This window comes from Helicoverpa armigera, chromosome 20, assembly GCF_030705265.1.
Source record: "Helicoverpa armigera isolate CAAS_96S chromosome 20, ASM3070526v1, whole genome shotgun sequence".
Taxonomy (NCBI): domain Eukaryota; kingdom Metazoa; phylum Arthropoda; class Insecta; order Lepidoptera; family Noctuidae; genus Helicoverpa; species Helicoverpa armigera.
Window position 1 is genome coordinate 8,114,945 of NC_087139.1, and position 15,271 is coordinate 8,130,215.

The 15,271-nt window shown below is 39.9% G+C and overlaps 1 protein-coding gene across 1 annotated transcript in view; it reads left to right on the plus strand.

Moving 5' to 3' along the window:
• LOC110376431 (dynein regulatory complex subunit 7) overlaps positions 1 to 15,271 on the plus strand; it is a 126,398-nt gene that overhangs the window by 105,967 nt on the left and 5,160 nt on the right. The gene's annotated exons all lie outside the window — the stretch shown is intronic.

Sequence of the window (15,271 nt, forward strand, 5' to 3'; positions counted from 1 at the left end):
ATTTCATAAAAGACTAGTAGTATCACCAAAAATCGAATTTAATTTTAATACATCGTCACTATAATATTATTATTGTAATTAAGTCTAACATTCCTATCTGGTCATAGGAACACGTAGAATGCAATCCACGCAAAACCGGTCGATGAAATTAGACAACTATTTAGAGGCAATCTATTTTTACTTACACGTGTTGGAAAGGTCACACGCGAGTTAATAAATATTCCATCCCACAGACGAATAAAATAAATACAACGAATATGAGAGTTTTATCGATAAACGCCATGATTATTGCTTGTTCTGTTTAACATGGAATATTATAAATGCAAAAGTTAAGGATGTTTGTTGCTCTTTTAAGACAACTATTGAAGATAGAATCTGAGAAAGCACACAGGCTACTTTTTATCAGGTCGCGAAAAGTTAGTCCTTCAGAAAGCGATCGGCACCGCGGGGGAAACATTAAGTAAAAAACGCAAAACAACAAGATTTTGTCACATGTTTGTATGTTCTTAACACGTCTCAGCAATGCCAGCATCACTCAATTCTGACAGTGAACTTTAATCAGCAAAACCACATTACTACTACAAACTAGATACGTTGTAACATCTCAATCTCGCAAAGCGCTGACGTAGCCCCACATTTGTATCAAGTGGGCAAATAAAGAAGGAAACAAGTAGATGGAGTGGAGCCGGACCGCGTTCGCGACTAATTAACCCTCCCGGCGAGGGGGGGAGGGGGCTAAAGGGGGCTAAAAAATATGCGGCACCCATGGGACGACGCGACGGCTCCAAGAATTTCCACTTTGAGACTGCAGCTGGGGTTTGTGATGTTCTAGCTTTGTTTGCAATTGATATACTAGGAAGCGTGCTATCTGAGTTACCGGGAAATTAAAAAGGATGGAGAAATTCCGAGTTCTATATTTTTTTGTTTAGGGATTAAAGAGCAAATACTTGTGTAATAACAAACACGGCTTATAGTTTACTGTTAGGTATCAATTTTGTTGGGTTTTTGCTTAGATGGATGTGTTGGTGCGGTTGCGGTGCGGCAACGGTGCGTTTGTTGTTCGGGTCCCCCTTTGTCGAGACCCTTGCTAATTAAACTCAATAAATCATTCTCAATATTAAAGAAAGGCTAAAAAAAGATAAATAGAAGTTGCATTAAAATTCTTTCGGCCCCCCGAAAGACAAAGCGTGTTTGAGGTACAAACATTCAAAACCACTAATTTTCAAACTAGGATCATTAAAACGAATCTTGCTGTAAAGTACGAAGTAAAGTTCTCATAAATATACCCGAAATTATTATATTATTCATGGGCTAAAAGTCGCCCCAAGAAAGCCGTAAGTGAAGCGAGTGTAAAAGTCCGTGGCGAGACAAGGGAGGGTCGAGTCGAACAGACGTCCTCTCAGAGGGAACAAGGTCGAGAGACGGAGGAAAAGAGCCGTGAAGTACTACGATGGGGATTCAGACACCGCATAATGTGGAAGAATATTAAAAATGAGGCGAAATATATGTATAAAAAAACAAAAGGTCTCAAGGACTCTGACCTGACACGACATAACTCAACTTCATAAATATGCTGTCGACCACTTCGCGTCCCCAAGAGCGGTAGCGATCCTCAAAAATGGCCGTGGGTGCGTTAACTTGCACAATTATTCAAGCTAGCAAAAATTTAATTTTCCTGCAATAAAAACCATACGTAACGCAGCAACCAGTTGCAAACTAAAGTGTCATCAGCCTTTTTAGTGTCCCTCTACAAGGGATAAAGAAGGAGTTATTTCTACGATTAGCGATTAGGTTTCCACAAGATATTTTCCTTTACCTTTATTCAGGTAAGTGGTGTCCAAAATATACTTAGTAGTAACTCAAAAAAGGTTATATTACTGCCTACCCTGGAAACAAATACGCACACTTAGATTTGAGTACCTGATGCTTCAACCACTTCGTCACCCCGACACATAGGAGTTTCAAATAATTACGAAAAATATTTTCCCACCCACAAGACAGTTCCTCAGAAAAGCGATCCACGTGCTGGATCCACAGACTATTTATGATAGTACACGTGCCGCGGGTCCTGAGTCAATATTTATAGCCTGAGGCCGACTTGTGTGTACTCAACGTGGTCTATGGTCAGCGCGGGAAATGGTCACGTGGTTATGGTAGAAATGTCTTGTATCTATGCGCGGTTGGCTCCCGTGTTGGTAAATTTTTTCTCGAAAAATGTTCATATGTTTTTTTTTGTGAGGTTTCGGTCAGAGAGGCCGTATTCCGAAAATTATATTGATAGTCTATGGTCAGCGTGGGAAATGCTCACGTGGTTATGGTAAAAAAGTCTAGAATCTATCTTCGTTTGGCACCCGTGTAGGTAAAATCCTTGAGAAAATATCCCTGTTTTTTTTAGCTTTTTGATGTAGGAAGAGACGTCGTATTCTGAAAACTACATTGATCAAGGCACGAGTTCTTCAGGTTTTAGAAAATTAGATTACCCGTGAGCCTCAATATGAAAAATGTAGATGACAAGTTTAGCTTTTAACAAAGAGACAGTTCCGATAAAAGATACATTAGAATAAATTTTTCCATAGTCCAATACCAGGAAATCAAACCCTATACATTCAATTACTCCCCTATTTACAATACGACGTCTTCCCAGAAATACCCAATATCTATAAACGGACACTGTATTGTTATCAATGCACACTCGGATGCGTCTGCCCAATCCCTCGATATAATCGGCCTCCTCTAACGACAATACGAATCATGTTCCCCCATTCCCCCCACTTAGAAGGTATTCTGTTACTGAGGGGATAATGGGAAATTGCTGACAAGTATCCTTATAAGTAGGTGCTGTAATTAATGGAGTATATTGTTTTGTAATTAAAATTGGTGCTTGAGTCTCTTGGTAGGTACTATGTTATGTGAACGTATAATAAGATTTAACAAACTTGTACATGCCTGATAATTAATTATATACTTAATTGATTATCTACACGCACACCCTCACGAAATCCTCTTTTCCTAAGGAACCTAGTAGGCCTGTACCCTAAGGCACATAAAAAAGTCATCATCTGCCTAGCTCCTTCGCAAACTATGTTGTTGTCGAAATGTCGACTTCCAGTCTTAACCAGGTGATGCCGAATGCCAGGTGTTTTTCAAAGATCGATTGTCTATCTGGCCTATATTTCCAGAAGTCGATGTTTTATCTTACATTAAGTAACCAAAACGGTCAAGCAGACCCGAAGTCAAATTCAAATGTTTTTATTTCAAACTAGCTTCTGCCCGCAGTTTCACCCGCGTTCCGGTATGACTGCTTCCCGTAGCCGGATGGTGACAAAAAATGCAAAATCGGTTCAGTCGTTCTTGAATTATAAGTGGAGTAACTAACACTTCTTTTATATATATAGATAGGCCTTTGCAGGCTCCTATGAAAAATCACACTAGTTGCACGGTTCCAAAAAGTTGGTCTCATGGAAAAGCTCCCCTCAGTTTCTAGTCTAGATATTTGTATTTTTCATCGTAAGTAGCTAGCAGGTGAATTTATCTGTACGTTCTAGATCGAGCTCGTAAAAACATTAGTTCTACGTTTTACTGCGTCACGTAATAGCAACGCTAAGTATCTGCAGATAGATATTCAAATGCTTTCATCTGTACTAATATAGGTAGTGGCTGATAGAATATTGAAAATAGTGTTTGAAGCTAATGTTTCGTGTGTAAAGGAAGGATTTACCTGCCTTGTATCTTGTCCAAAAAACAGTTTTTACAAAGATCCGTTAGAAAACCTCAGTACGCCCTTGAAAAGACATAAAACGGAATATAAAAGTAGTTATGGTTGATAAAGAGATCGGCAAATTAAACAAAAAAAATCTTAGGTGAGTAATGTTTGCATTGTAATAGATTCATTTTAATTACTGTTATTGCATGCTTTGATGTAAAACATTGTTGGGAGACCAAATAAAATAAACAAATAAATATATTTTTTTAATAGGTACTAATTCGGTACCAAGTCGGAACTTCGAAAGCATCACACACTTTTCATCAATATCCAATATCACTAGGTCTGTATCAAGTAAAAAATGTAGCTTGGAAACCTTGACCAGCCCATCTAACACACACGTAATCAAAGAGTCACTAGATTTCCCTATTGGTGAACAATAAACAACCCAGTGCCACAGATTACTAAATAGTTACTACCAGTACCAATGTTGACAAAAAATAAAGTATGCCATTTCGCTATATACTTGTAGGTACCTACTTGAGGTGAAATACGACTCCCGCGCCTCCGACCAGACATTCGTCTATACCACGAAGTAAGGAAAAATGCGCGGAGATGTCATAATGCAGGTAGGCCACGCACCTTCTAGGCCAAATACGTATGATGGGTATTACAAGTCGATCGATCGATGGTCGAAACGATCAGTTACAAGCGAACTAACGAGCCTTTGGGGTTCTTTGAGACACCTGTCAAGGTTTTTTGGGTATTACATAGGGGTCCAAAGAAGGCATATAAGGGCGGAGACAGTAACGTTCCTCGTCCCCCGCACTCACGCATTTTGGCGCGCTACTTTCTTAGGTGATTTTCCGTTCTTGCATCTCCGCTAGTCATTTTGTTCTCCATGGTCTACGTAAAACAACGCTACATGTTCAGGGAACCCTTTTTTAAGTGTTCTCGTTCGATTTACGAGCGCCTTTACGATTATGTCAAGCTATATTAACACGCGTTGCAGGTGCGCCCCTTTCGACAGATTACTTTTAATCCTACTACAATTTTCTACGTGGGTTTTACACCCATGTAGAGGTGTAAAATGGTTCGTGAGAAATGATTTGTACCACACTTATTTTAAAACTCAATGAAAGGTGTTGCTTTCTTTTGCTCTATATTTTAGTTATTACCTTGTTTTTTTTTATCGTCCCATTGCTGGGCCCAGAGAAGGCCTGTCTTCTCTCACATGGAGAAGGATTGAGCGGTAATAGTAATAGTAATTGAACTCTATATACAAATACATATTTGCAAGCTTCTGCAAATAAAGTAACTAAGCTCCGTGCCCTTGTGTATCACGAGTAGGTCTATACACAAAATCTTTGATCTCAGAACTTCGATTAAGTTATATAATTGTACATTACTATTAGATAATTTTAAAGCGGAAAGCAGTTTTCCTGCACGCTATACTTGATAAGTACATGCCATGAGCATCATGCACTGAATGCGTTCCCCAGATTGGGGACTTTACTTAAATATCTTGGACATAAAATTACTTTTTTATATAATTTCGGCCTCATAACCTTCAACCGAAATAAATCAACGACAATCCAGTTGGCGTGACCTTGCGACTGAGCTTTACCGGCCGGAAGCTTGGCCACCGGGTGCGCGGGCGCAGCGGACCGTTGGGTGACAGGCAGCGGACGCGCGGGAGGGAGGGGGGCAGGATGTGGTCACGCACATTCGCGGGAGATTGTATCGCGGCCGCCTGGGAGCTCACGCGAGCCCGCGGTGAAACCGCCGCGGTAGGGACGGGTATTGCGTGATGTAACCAATTTATCGATACAGAGAGTGAGTAGCTACGATAAAAATGTAGACAAAAAATAATCGTTAAATAATAATTAACCTTTCTTCACCTTATCGCTTGAGTTGCAAGTTAAATCACATCGCTAACTTATTTTTTAGATAACAGATCATGTCGACCATGATCTCCAAGACTTTCCCTTCGCAACACCCTAAACATATTTCCAAACATAAAAAATCCTGTAGATGACTGAAAAGCAACCATAGATCTAGAGTACCTAATATTTGTTTATAATACTGTTTTATAGAATTGCGATGAAGTTCTACTTCAAGCATTGATTGTTGCGACTTTAGTTTAATTTTTAATCACCAGTACATACTATACATTTAAGTCAATATATCGATAAGTCCCTCCACCATCACTAGCGGATGCGGCGCGCGCGCATGTAAGGCACGTCGCGTCCCGCGAGTGCCGCGCAATGTTCCCGCCTCACACCGGCGCTCAGTGGTGCCGGTACCAGCGGTCATTGCGATACCACCTGGCACTTGGCAGTCATGAACCGACTGCTTAACTTACCGTCCAAAGAACATTACAACACACAATAATTAGGTATTGGAGGGCTTTTTTAGCCTTTTTATCGATGAATACTGACGTCAGTTAATTAATAGATACTAAGGTGGTCGATATCACTTTGTGTAAATTTTTTGGAATTTCATAAAAGTACTTGTAAGTCCAGTCATACAGTAGTTAGTTTACCTTCTACATAGAAGTATTGCACACTTATGTAGCTCTATGGCTAGGATAACTAAAGCTCTGATGAATCTTCGAAGACAGCATACTAATACCATTCAAATCCATACTTTAATAGGCTTTTTGGTTGCTTTAACCGGCTAATCTCAAGAACATATGTAATGAGATAGATAGCCCATTTATAGAGGAAAGAAAGAAAGAAAGAAGGCTAAAGGCTAGTACTGTATAGTTATACGTTTAATCCATCCATACAGCTTTACAAACTTTTCGTATTTATGATATTGAATTAATTATGTCTACCGATATGTTTCCAAAGCACATAACATCACTCTTTACACTGTAAAGTAATCTTTTAATATGCGTTCATATTTGACCTAATAAAATATTAGTCTATGAATTAATTTGTGGGATAGTGTGTGCTGATTTCAATTTAATGGGTTAATTGGTTTATACTGTGATGGTAGCCTTGCCCATGTTGTAATAAGGGTGTTAGAAGTTATGGGTTTTGGATGTTGACTTAATCTAATTATCTGTGTTGACAAACTTAATGGCCGTGTTGTAATTTGCAAGATGGCTGAATATCAATGCACTTTAGTGCATAATACATGTTTATTTGAACCGAAGATCCTATTTGGTCTCGTTTTTTTTTTTATTTGTTTTTATTGCGTATTTTGTGGTTTTGTAGAAACCAGTTTAATTCCTCTATCTATGTCATCATTTTTGTCGTGGCAAAATTTTACAATCTAAGGAATTCTGTATTTTTGTTTTGTTTATATTTTCTAATTATATGGATATTGATAAGATCTTCAGATAAAATAAAATTCCAAAATAAGTGTTGTAACAGACAATTTATTCATTAGGCCGCCAAATTATATCACTTTACAGCCTATTTATATTAAAATGCGATTAAAAACGCAAAACACAGATATAATAGATTCTATATCATCAAATAATGCTTAGCAACAGAACGGCAATAAAATATCCGGTAATATGGCCACCTGTTGCCTGAGCCTCTTGTAGCGTCACAAAACAACCGGGTTGATCCACTACGCAATAACTTTGACAACTCCGGTTAAAGTGCATTATGATGGGTAACAAATTATATTGACAAATATAGTAGATATTATTCTCAGTTTGGTCAGTCAAAACTTGATCAGCTCTTGTAGCCTGGTCAGTGAAAACTTTTTCGTTAATACTCGGTGCCTATAAATAAGAAATAATTTTGTTTTGTTGACGGATGGTATTTTTTGACGTTGCTTCTATAAGATAAGGCTTAGGTGCATGCAACGCAGACAACGTACTTTTTGTACGCTAGAGTCTTTCAAAAAGTCTGCCTCAATATGTATCATAGTGTCTCATATGTCGAAGACTAGCCACTGTAGGGACTATAATTGCAAACATAACAAGTTAATGAAAAAGAAAACAAAATCAGAACCCATTATCAACAACATCATACTTCACCCATCCCTAATATGGCGACCAAAAAAATGTAGTTCCCGCCATCCTTAATTCCAGAGTACCAAATTAGGGCAGCACGCATGCCAATCGATATCGCGTGATTATCGAGAATAATGGTCGCGGGACGCGGGACTCGCGGCCCGGGATTCGACTGACAGCCCGGACCCCGGTGATGGACCCGCTGGGTAATTCGACCATTATAATATTAGGGCGGTAATGTGTTGTTATTATGGTGGAAAGTAAGCGGATTTTGTATGTACGGTGTGTTGGTGAATTATGTATGATGTATTTGTTTGATTTTCGAAATCATTGATTTTAATTATGTACTGCCGTTTACGCAATACCATTTGGAGTCGACGCATGATTTCTTCTTCCATACTCATCTGCTTCTTACTGATGGCTGATAATGTACAAATAGGTAAGTAAAACAAAATATTTAGCACAAATCAATTTTAATTTCAAAATGTTACTCTTTAAACCAACTGGATTTAGAATTAAATTAACGGGAACGTTAATTACACTAAACTAACGAGTCGTATCGGATCAGAATAATTACCAACTTACAGGCTCATTCCTTAAACAGAAATTTATGGACGTCAAGTAACCATGTATGGTATCGATAGAATCGAAATGAAATCGACCCGGGGCGCATTCGTAGCGGCTGAATAATTTACTGCGATTTGATTGGTCATCACGAGCGCGTTATTTGCATAATTGCCCATTAGCAAGTTTTTGTTTACAGCCAACTACGAGTTGGACAAAGCAGTCGTGTGAGCCCGAGGCCACATCTCTACCGTTTGGGGGTTCATTTGCATTATTTTATTCAAAACCCTTCGCCAACAGTTAAGTCTAAGCGGTATGCACGCTTAGAGGAACTTTCCCTTCGAGATAATTTACTCTACCCCTCGTATTTTTGCGTTAGTGGAATAACAAAACGGTCTCATGGAAATATCAAAATTTCTGTATATCCAAATTCTGGGGCGGGATTAACGAAACCCGACCGGATCATCAATAAGGGTCCAAGCAAAATTCCTTCTCGAATATCTTCGGGCTCTCGTTTGTTCGTAAACACGCAAAATCCCTGTGAAGGTACGGCCGCGGTCTCTAGACATGTGCGGGACATAAATTTGGCGAGCGTTACGTAGGTACAGGCCGGCCGCTATGTGCCGCAATACATAAGGCGTACCTATGTACGGAGCAACACGGGCGTCACTTATCCGCGCGGAGGATGCGGTGGCCGTCCGATCGCCCCCCGGTGGGTGAGGGTGGTCCCCCCACACCCCCTCGCGATTCATTAAGGCGGCCGCGCCCGACGCGGCGGACGGTCGCGGAGTCTCCGTGAATTCAAATTAGAGGCGGCTCGGACGTCGTGCGGTAGGGATGGGGCTCGGAACCCTCGTCTAACATGCAATGTCGATAAGTGCACATCGATATTTAATGTAGCGAAAGCTTTGTACAAAAGATATTTAAAAAATTCAATAAATCTCGAAAAAACAATATTTACAGTAGGCAAGGTTTTCAGTATGATTATCTACAAACGTAATAAATGATACATCATCATATTCTATGCTTCAGAATACATACTCAATTCTCTTTTCGCAAACATTAAAGCATGTCATGTATTTTGCGGCATTGTCTCAAAATGTAGTTTTACCCTATATTATCTAAGTTTTAGAATAACTTGGGTATATCGAATAAGTATAATAATAATCACATTTTATAAAGTAAAATCATACGCCTTTACCTACTACTTTTCATCGATAAGCGAGTTTAGTCACAGCACTGGCGCCCCTTTGTCTCGACAAGACAGACGCTGCGCACGGGGCGCGGGGGTGTGGCGGGCGCGCGGGGGGCGGTCAGCACGTGCCGGACGGAAGTCGCGCCCCGCGGCCGCACCGCGCTAAATGATTCAAAACTCGCCCGGACTCCGGACCTGCAAGATTTATGCCCCTACCCCAACCCTAGATTAAAGATGTCGCCTTTATTGAAATACCCTAAAATATTCGCGGGCACCGACACCCGGCTCGATGCTCGATGTGCCCCATTCATTCACATTCAGTTCTCGTACTCATTTCATTCACTCTTTATTGTTTGTTTTTCGGTCTGTTTATTGTGGGGAGTGAGTTTTCTCGTTAATTTTTTTTTCGCGGATCCCAATTTGTTTAATGTAGGGATGTTTCTTTGTGTTACGTGAATCAACGATAAAGAGCTCATTAGCGAGAGCGTTAAATCGAGCTTATTTAATTAAATGATATGAATAATGTCTTGCTTGTAATCAAGTAGGTGGATAATGTATTTAAATGCTCTGAAACATGTTCTTGTATGAAGTTTTGCTTTTAAAATAATTACCTAGTTATTTTTACCTACCTAGGTTTAGATACCTACCTAGGTACTAACAAAATGTAATTTAAACTCCTCAACTTTTGTCACTAAAGCGACCGAGCTGTTAAAGAAAATGAGTTTGGGGATATCTATGGGTTTTGAAGTTTACAAAAGTTCAAAAGGCAAAACTGCATTAAATCAATGTCAGTTTGAACTATTCACGAGATTCATAAAATAAATTAGAAGCCCAACTAATTATTTGAAATACTTCACAAACAAATCTGAACAAAAAAATATATTTAAACCAAGTCTAAAAATATTGTTTTGTTTTTCCAAAAAAAACGGAAGTCCATACAAATTAGTTTATTAGCGCGGACTTGGCAACAGTGATCAGTTGCCTCGCAATTGAACAAACTTCGTCGCAAAACTTGTCGGGCGCCAGAACCGAGGCCAATATGCAAATGTGAACTTTCCCTCTTTCAGAGGGCGGGAGGGCGCAGCCACTGCACTTGGCCGATTTACGGCACTCCCCGGCTTTCAAATTGAAACTTACTGCTTGCCCCATACTTATTTTTTTAAAAGATGACAAGTATATGTGTTTGTTTTGAGTGCATATTTTTGTACCTTTTACCGCCTCCCATATTTTGGAGTTGATCGGTGGAAACGTTTTTGTTTGTTAAAATAATACTTTTTGTAAATGGTTTTGAGGATAATGAATACCCACAGTTCGTACACCTCCTCTTAACAAGATTAAAAAAATATATCTTCTAATCAAATAAAATATTTCATGCAAATAAAAATATTCTTTGGCATCACACACTTGTTGATTACCCCGATCTTGAACTTTGAAAAGTAGTTGCGATTGTGAGAGCAGAACATCTATAAGTATGTAGGTAGGTATCCTTCATCTAATAACAGACAAAGATAGCATAGGTACTCGGGCTCTCAGTAATGCCTTCATATACAAAACAGATGAAACATTATACACGTCTTAGTTTGAATGGCTCTGACAGAAACATCCCGTAGGCAACGCTAGGTAATACCGTTCCCATCTTCTGAGTAATTAACGCGATTGCGAGAGCGCTATGTAGTGAAACAGTGTTTGAAATAGAGTAGCCTTTAACCAAGATTCGAGATGCAATGGCCTATATACGGGACGACTAGGATATCAAAGCAATCTGGGCGGGTGGCCGTCCGAGGTGCAATTCGGGCCTGCTCCTTGCGCATATTGCATGCACGTACCAATGAAGTTTGCTTTGTAGGCGGTAATCTGCGGGGGAGTATCGGCCAGGGTGGTGGGTGGCGGGTTATGTACACACGAGCCCGAGGCGTCGAGGTAGGCAAATGGCCGGCGAGGCGGGCGCGTAGGCCGACAGATCTCGAGCGATATCGACCCGCGGCCGGCCCGACGCCCGCGGCCGCTCGTCGCCACGGACAACACTCGCGGCGCCCACCCGCCGCTCGCGACAAAAACACTCCTTTGTTTGCGCACGACCAAGTGCTCCGGCCTGGGAAACGAGCCCCTGTTGACAATGGAACTGACACGTTTAAACAACCCGTGAGCCGTCGATAGCTGAACGCCGTCTGTTCATTTTTCTGCCAATATCGACATATACATTTATTCAGTTATTATACTATACTTTAAATTAAACAAGCAAACAACAAACTACATCAGCATTTAATCTGTTCAATGCAAACAACAGTAACCTCTCTCCCTAATCCTTATCTACATAACTTGACCCACCTCAACGAAAAATTTGCCTGCCTAAATAATTAAGCGTAATATCGATGTCGATAAACTGTCGTAAGGCTGGGTCACCCCTACATCGTCGCGACCGCTAGGCGGCGGGTGGCGCAAATCACTCGCGCGGACTGCCGTTCTTGGAGAGCGCCCCCGCGCGGCGCTCCTTTATCAATGTGTTTAGTTTTATTTGTCGATAAAAAATACTGTACTGTGCACTACCCGTGGACCGGAGGATGTGGTCTTTTATGTCGTATGTTTATGTTACGTGAAAGGGGTGTTTTGTTTTATTTGTGGGTGTGATTCCAGAAAATCTACTTTACGATATCAACTTAGGTTTAAAAGGGTGGGATGTTATCCTTTTAGTGGTTATTGCAATCAGAATTAGACATTTTTGCAGTGCAAATTAGATACAATTTTGCTTTGTTGGTTTGAGAATTTTAAATGAAGAAAGCTTCTTTAATAAGTTTTCTTAGTATGCTAGAATGAAAACAAATAATCCCACAAAAATAAATAAATCATCGACTATCGACATCGACACCGGCACAGCGTATTCAATTAGAGTCACAGTACGGTCTCGCAAGAGTGGCGTCTCTACGCGTCGGCAGCCGCGAGCCCCCCGAATCGATACTGACTATCGACACCGGGAGCAGGCGGACATGGCGCAGCCCTAGTGCGGTGGGCGTCTTGTTCGAAATCCGAATAACGCTTGGTCAAGCGCGACTCAAAGCGAGGGACGTGGCATGGTCTAATTTGCACTGGCTATAGAACGGCGTACGTGCGCACCTCTATCTACCTACTAGTGCGGTACACCCGAGGCTGCGCTTTTGAACTGAATATTATATGTACTGTGTGCCCTGCCCTCTGTATCTCTGTATCGTCTGTGTACGTCCATTTCTTATTCACTGTTTGTGGAGGCTGACATTGTTTTCATGCTCCGTTGTAGTAGATTGTTTGAACTATGTTAATTGGTAAATAGCTTTGCTAATTAGGTTGGCTGAGCTAAAGGAACGGTGCTTATGTTTTATTTTGTTGTGCCTTTAGAGTTAAAGCCTTTCTTTGTGAGGGCACTCTATCGTGTGTAGGTTCGAAGCTGGATATGATGAATATTTTTTTTTTTAAGTTGTCAACTTTTCTATTGGTGTATGGGAAGTCTAATATGTAGTAAAGTAGGCTCCAACTTAATGCCGCATATGTAGAATTCCTAATACGCACCTACAACCTACAAATTCACACAAAGAAACATCTTTGCAACATCTGGCACAACGATGTGGTTCTTTGATACTCTCCTAGACAAAGTATTTTAAAAAGAAGGTAAAGTAACTTAGTAACAAAATCATTGTCTCTACCACCTATCAGAACCGAATGCGCCGAACGAAATGAATTTAAGAATTCTTTGTGAAAACTTATGTCTCGCATACCTACTTGTGCACATCGAATCGGTCGGGTTGTTCGAATCTGAAGAAGCACAGATATTAGACAAAGTTCAGATGACGATGACGTTATCAGATTTGACGTTATTGAAAGTTTTCATTCGGCGCGTTCGCCGCGTTCGTCTCCATGACTCCGACTCCGCTCGATATATGAGGGTGTCAGCATTACTGTAATACTGTACCACTGACACCACACACTCAATAACCTCCAAACCACAACTGTACTTACTATATTCAACCAGCATTATCATTCAAAACCTCTGGTCATCTCGTCTATTGTTCTCTCTCCCTACCATCGGCGGGAGCCGTGACGCATCGTCATCAGTCACCATCCACGTTGATCTCGCGACTTTCCGCTACATTTAATCTGTCCCGATCAAACTCCCCCGCATCCTGAAACCGGTATTGTTAAGTACTCCTCTTAGCGGAATTAGATTTGATCTAATTTTGCGTGAAGACAATTTTCGAGGACCCTCGGTTTTTGTTTTTAAGTTGTTCGTGATATTAAGTACATACTACCTGAATATTTCAGGAAGGATTAGGAAACGGAAACTAGCTTTAGACTTCCGACCCGTAACATATTCTTCAGTCTTTCAGACTTTTGGGTACAATGTCAAATACATACATATGTTGTCCTTGTTATCAATCTCAATCTCAAGTTCTTATCAATCAACTATACTTGCTATACTTTTATTTTACGTAGTTCAAGTATGCATATGTGAGTGAGAATCTAGAGGATCATAGACACCAAGAGCTTATCTACAAGTACCTAAGGTTTGAAATAAAGATACGTGTGGTATAGCCAACCTAATTTTCTGAATGATTTTTTTGATTCCATACAATCTTAATCTGTACTTCCCATTCTGATGTAACTTTCAGTAAAAGGTGCAAACTGCGTATTATTATATACCTAAGTAAACAAGTGCGACGCAAAACTTTACACAGTTCAAACTATTACATGCAACTACGAACAACAATAAAATGTAAAAGCGAATAGGAAAAATAAAAAATGAAAGCGAAAGTGCTGAAAAGTTTTCCAACGAAAAGTGAAAGTTAGTCGCAAAAGTTGCGAATACGGACTTTGTTTCCCTCAACTTTAGATTCAATTTGTGGGCGAGTGGGGAACACCCCTCCCCCGAACGTTTATGATTCTAACAATAATAACCGTGGGAACTTACCTTTTTTCTCGCAACTTTCCTACAAAGATTTGTTTGGTGTTTTTTTTTTCTTGTCAGACATTTTATGGGCGATTGGTTTTCATTTAAGTTGCGTTGTTTTCCTTTTTTTGAAATTCGCCTTTTTAATTTTATCTAATAATTAGATATTGTTTCACAATCATGAAAAAGTACTAATTCGTATATTGTTGTGCCTAAGTTATGTATTTAGCCTGGATTAACACTTATCTGTCTACAAGTTTTTACGCAGAAAAATATGAAGTCCCTGTGTGATTCCTAAAAACTAGGTATCTATTTTTAATAACTCACATGTTTTATTTTTCTTTCGGATCCAGTTTTTAAAACGACCCAGGTGCAGTCAGGTCGCGAGAAGTAGCCTGCTTTATTATTTTTATCAAGGTTTTCCTGAATAAATTAAATATACCAACAGTCTACAGAATTTTCATACGTACAGCGCCATCTATGCTGTGCTCGAGTAGACTTCTCTGTAAGTAGGTACCTTAGCACTTATGTGGTGTGAGGGATTCTAGTCTTTCAGTATGCTTGATATTGCAGGTAGCGACATCTAGTGTCTTGCAACGAAATTGTTCTTATATATTTTTTTTTTACTTATTCATCATTATTATTGATTGTTTTTACTGATGTACCTACATTCTCACAAAGGTACATTCGATCTTACAGCCTTGGCAAATACAGCATAACATGGAAGAATATTCCCATTATTTTCAGCTTTATTCAGACGCTGATGTTTTCATGTCAAAGAGCCTTAACCTTCTAACCATGAGTTTTCCATAGGGATGATACACGGTAACAATCTTTTGCCCAATAGGGCGGAGTAAAATAATAAAAGATTTTTACAAAGAAAAACTGAGAAAATGTCATTTATCACCTATGTCTTCC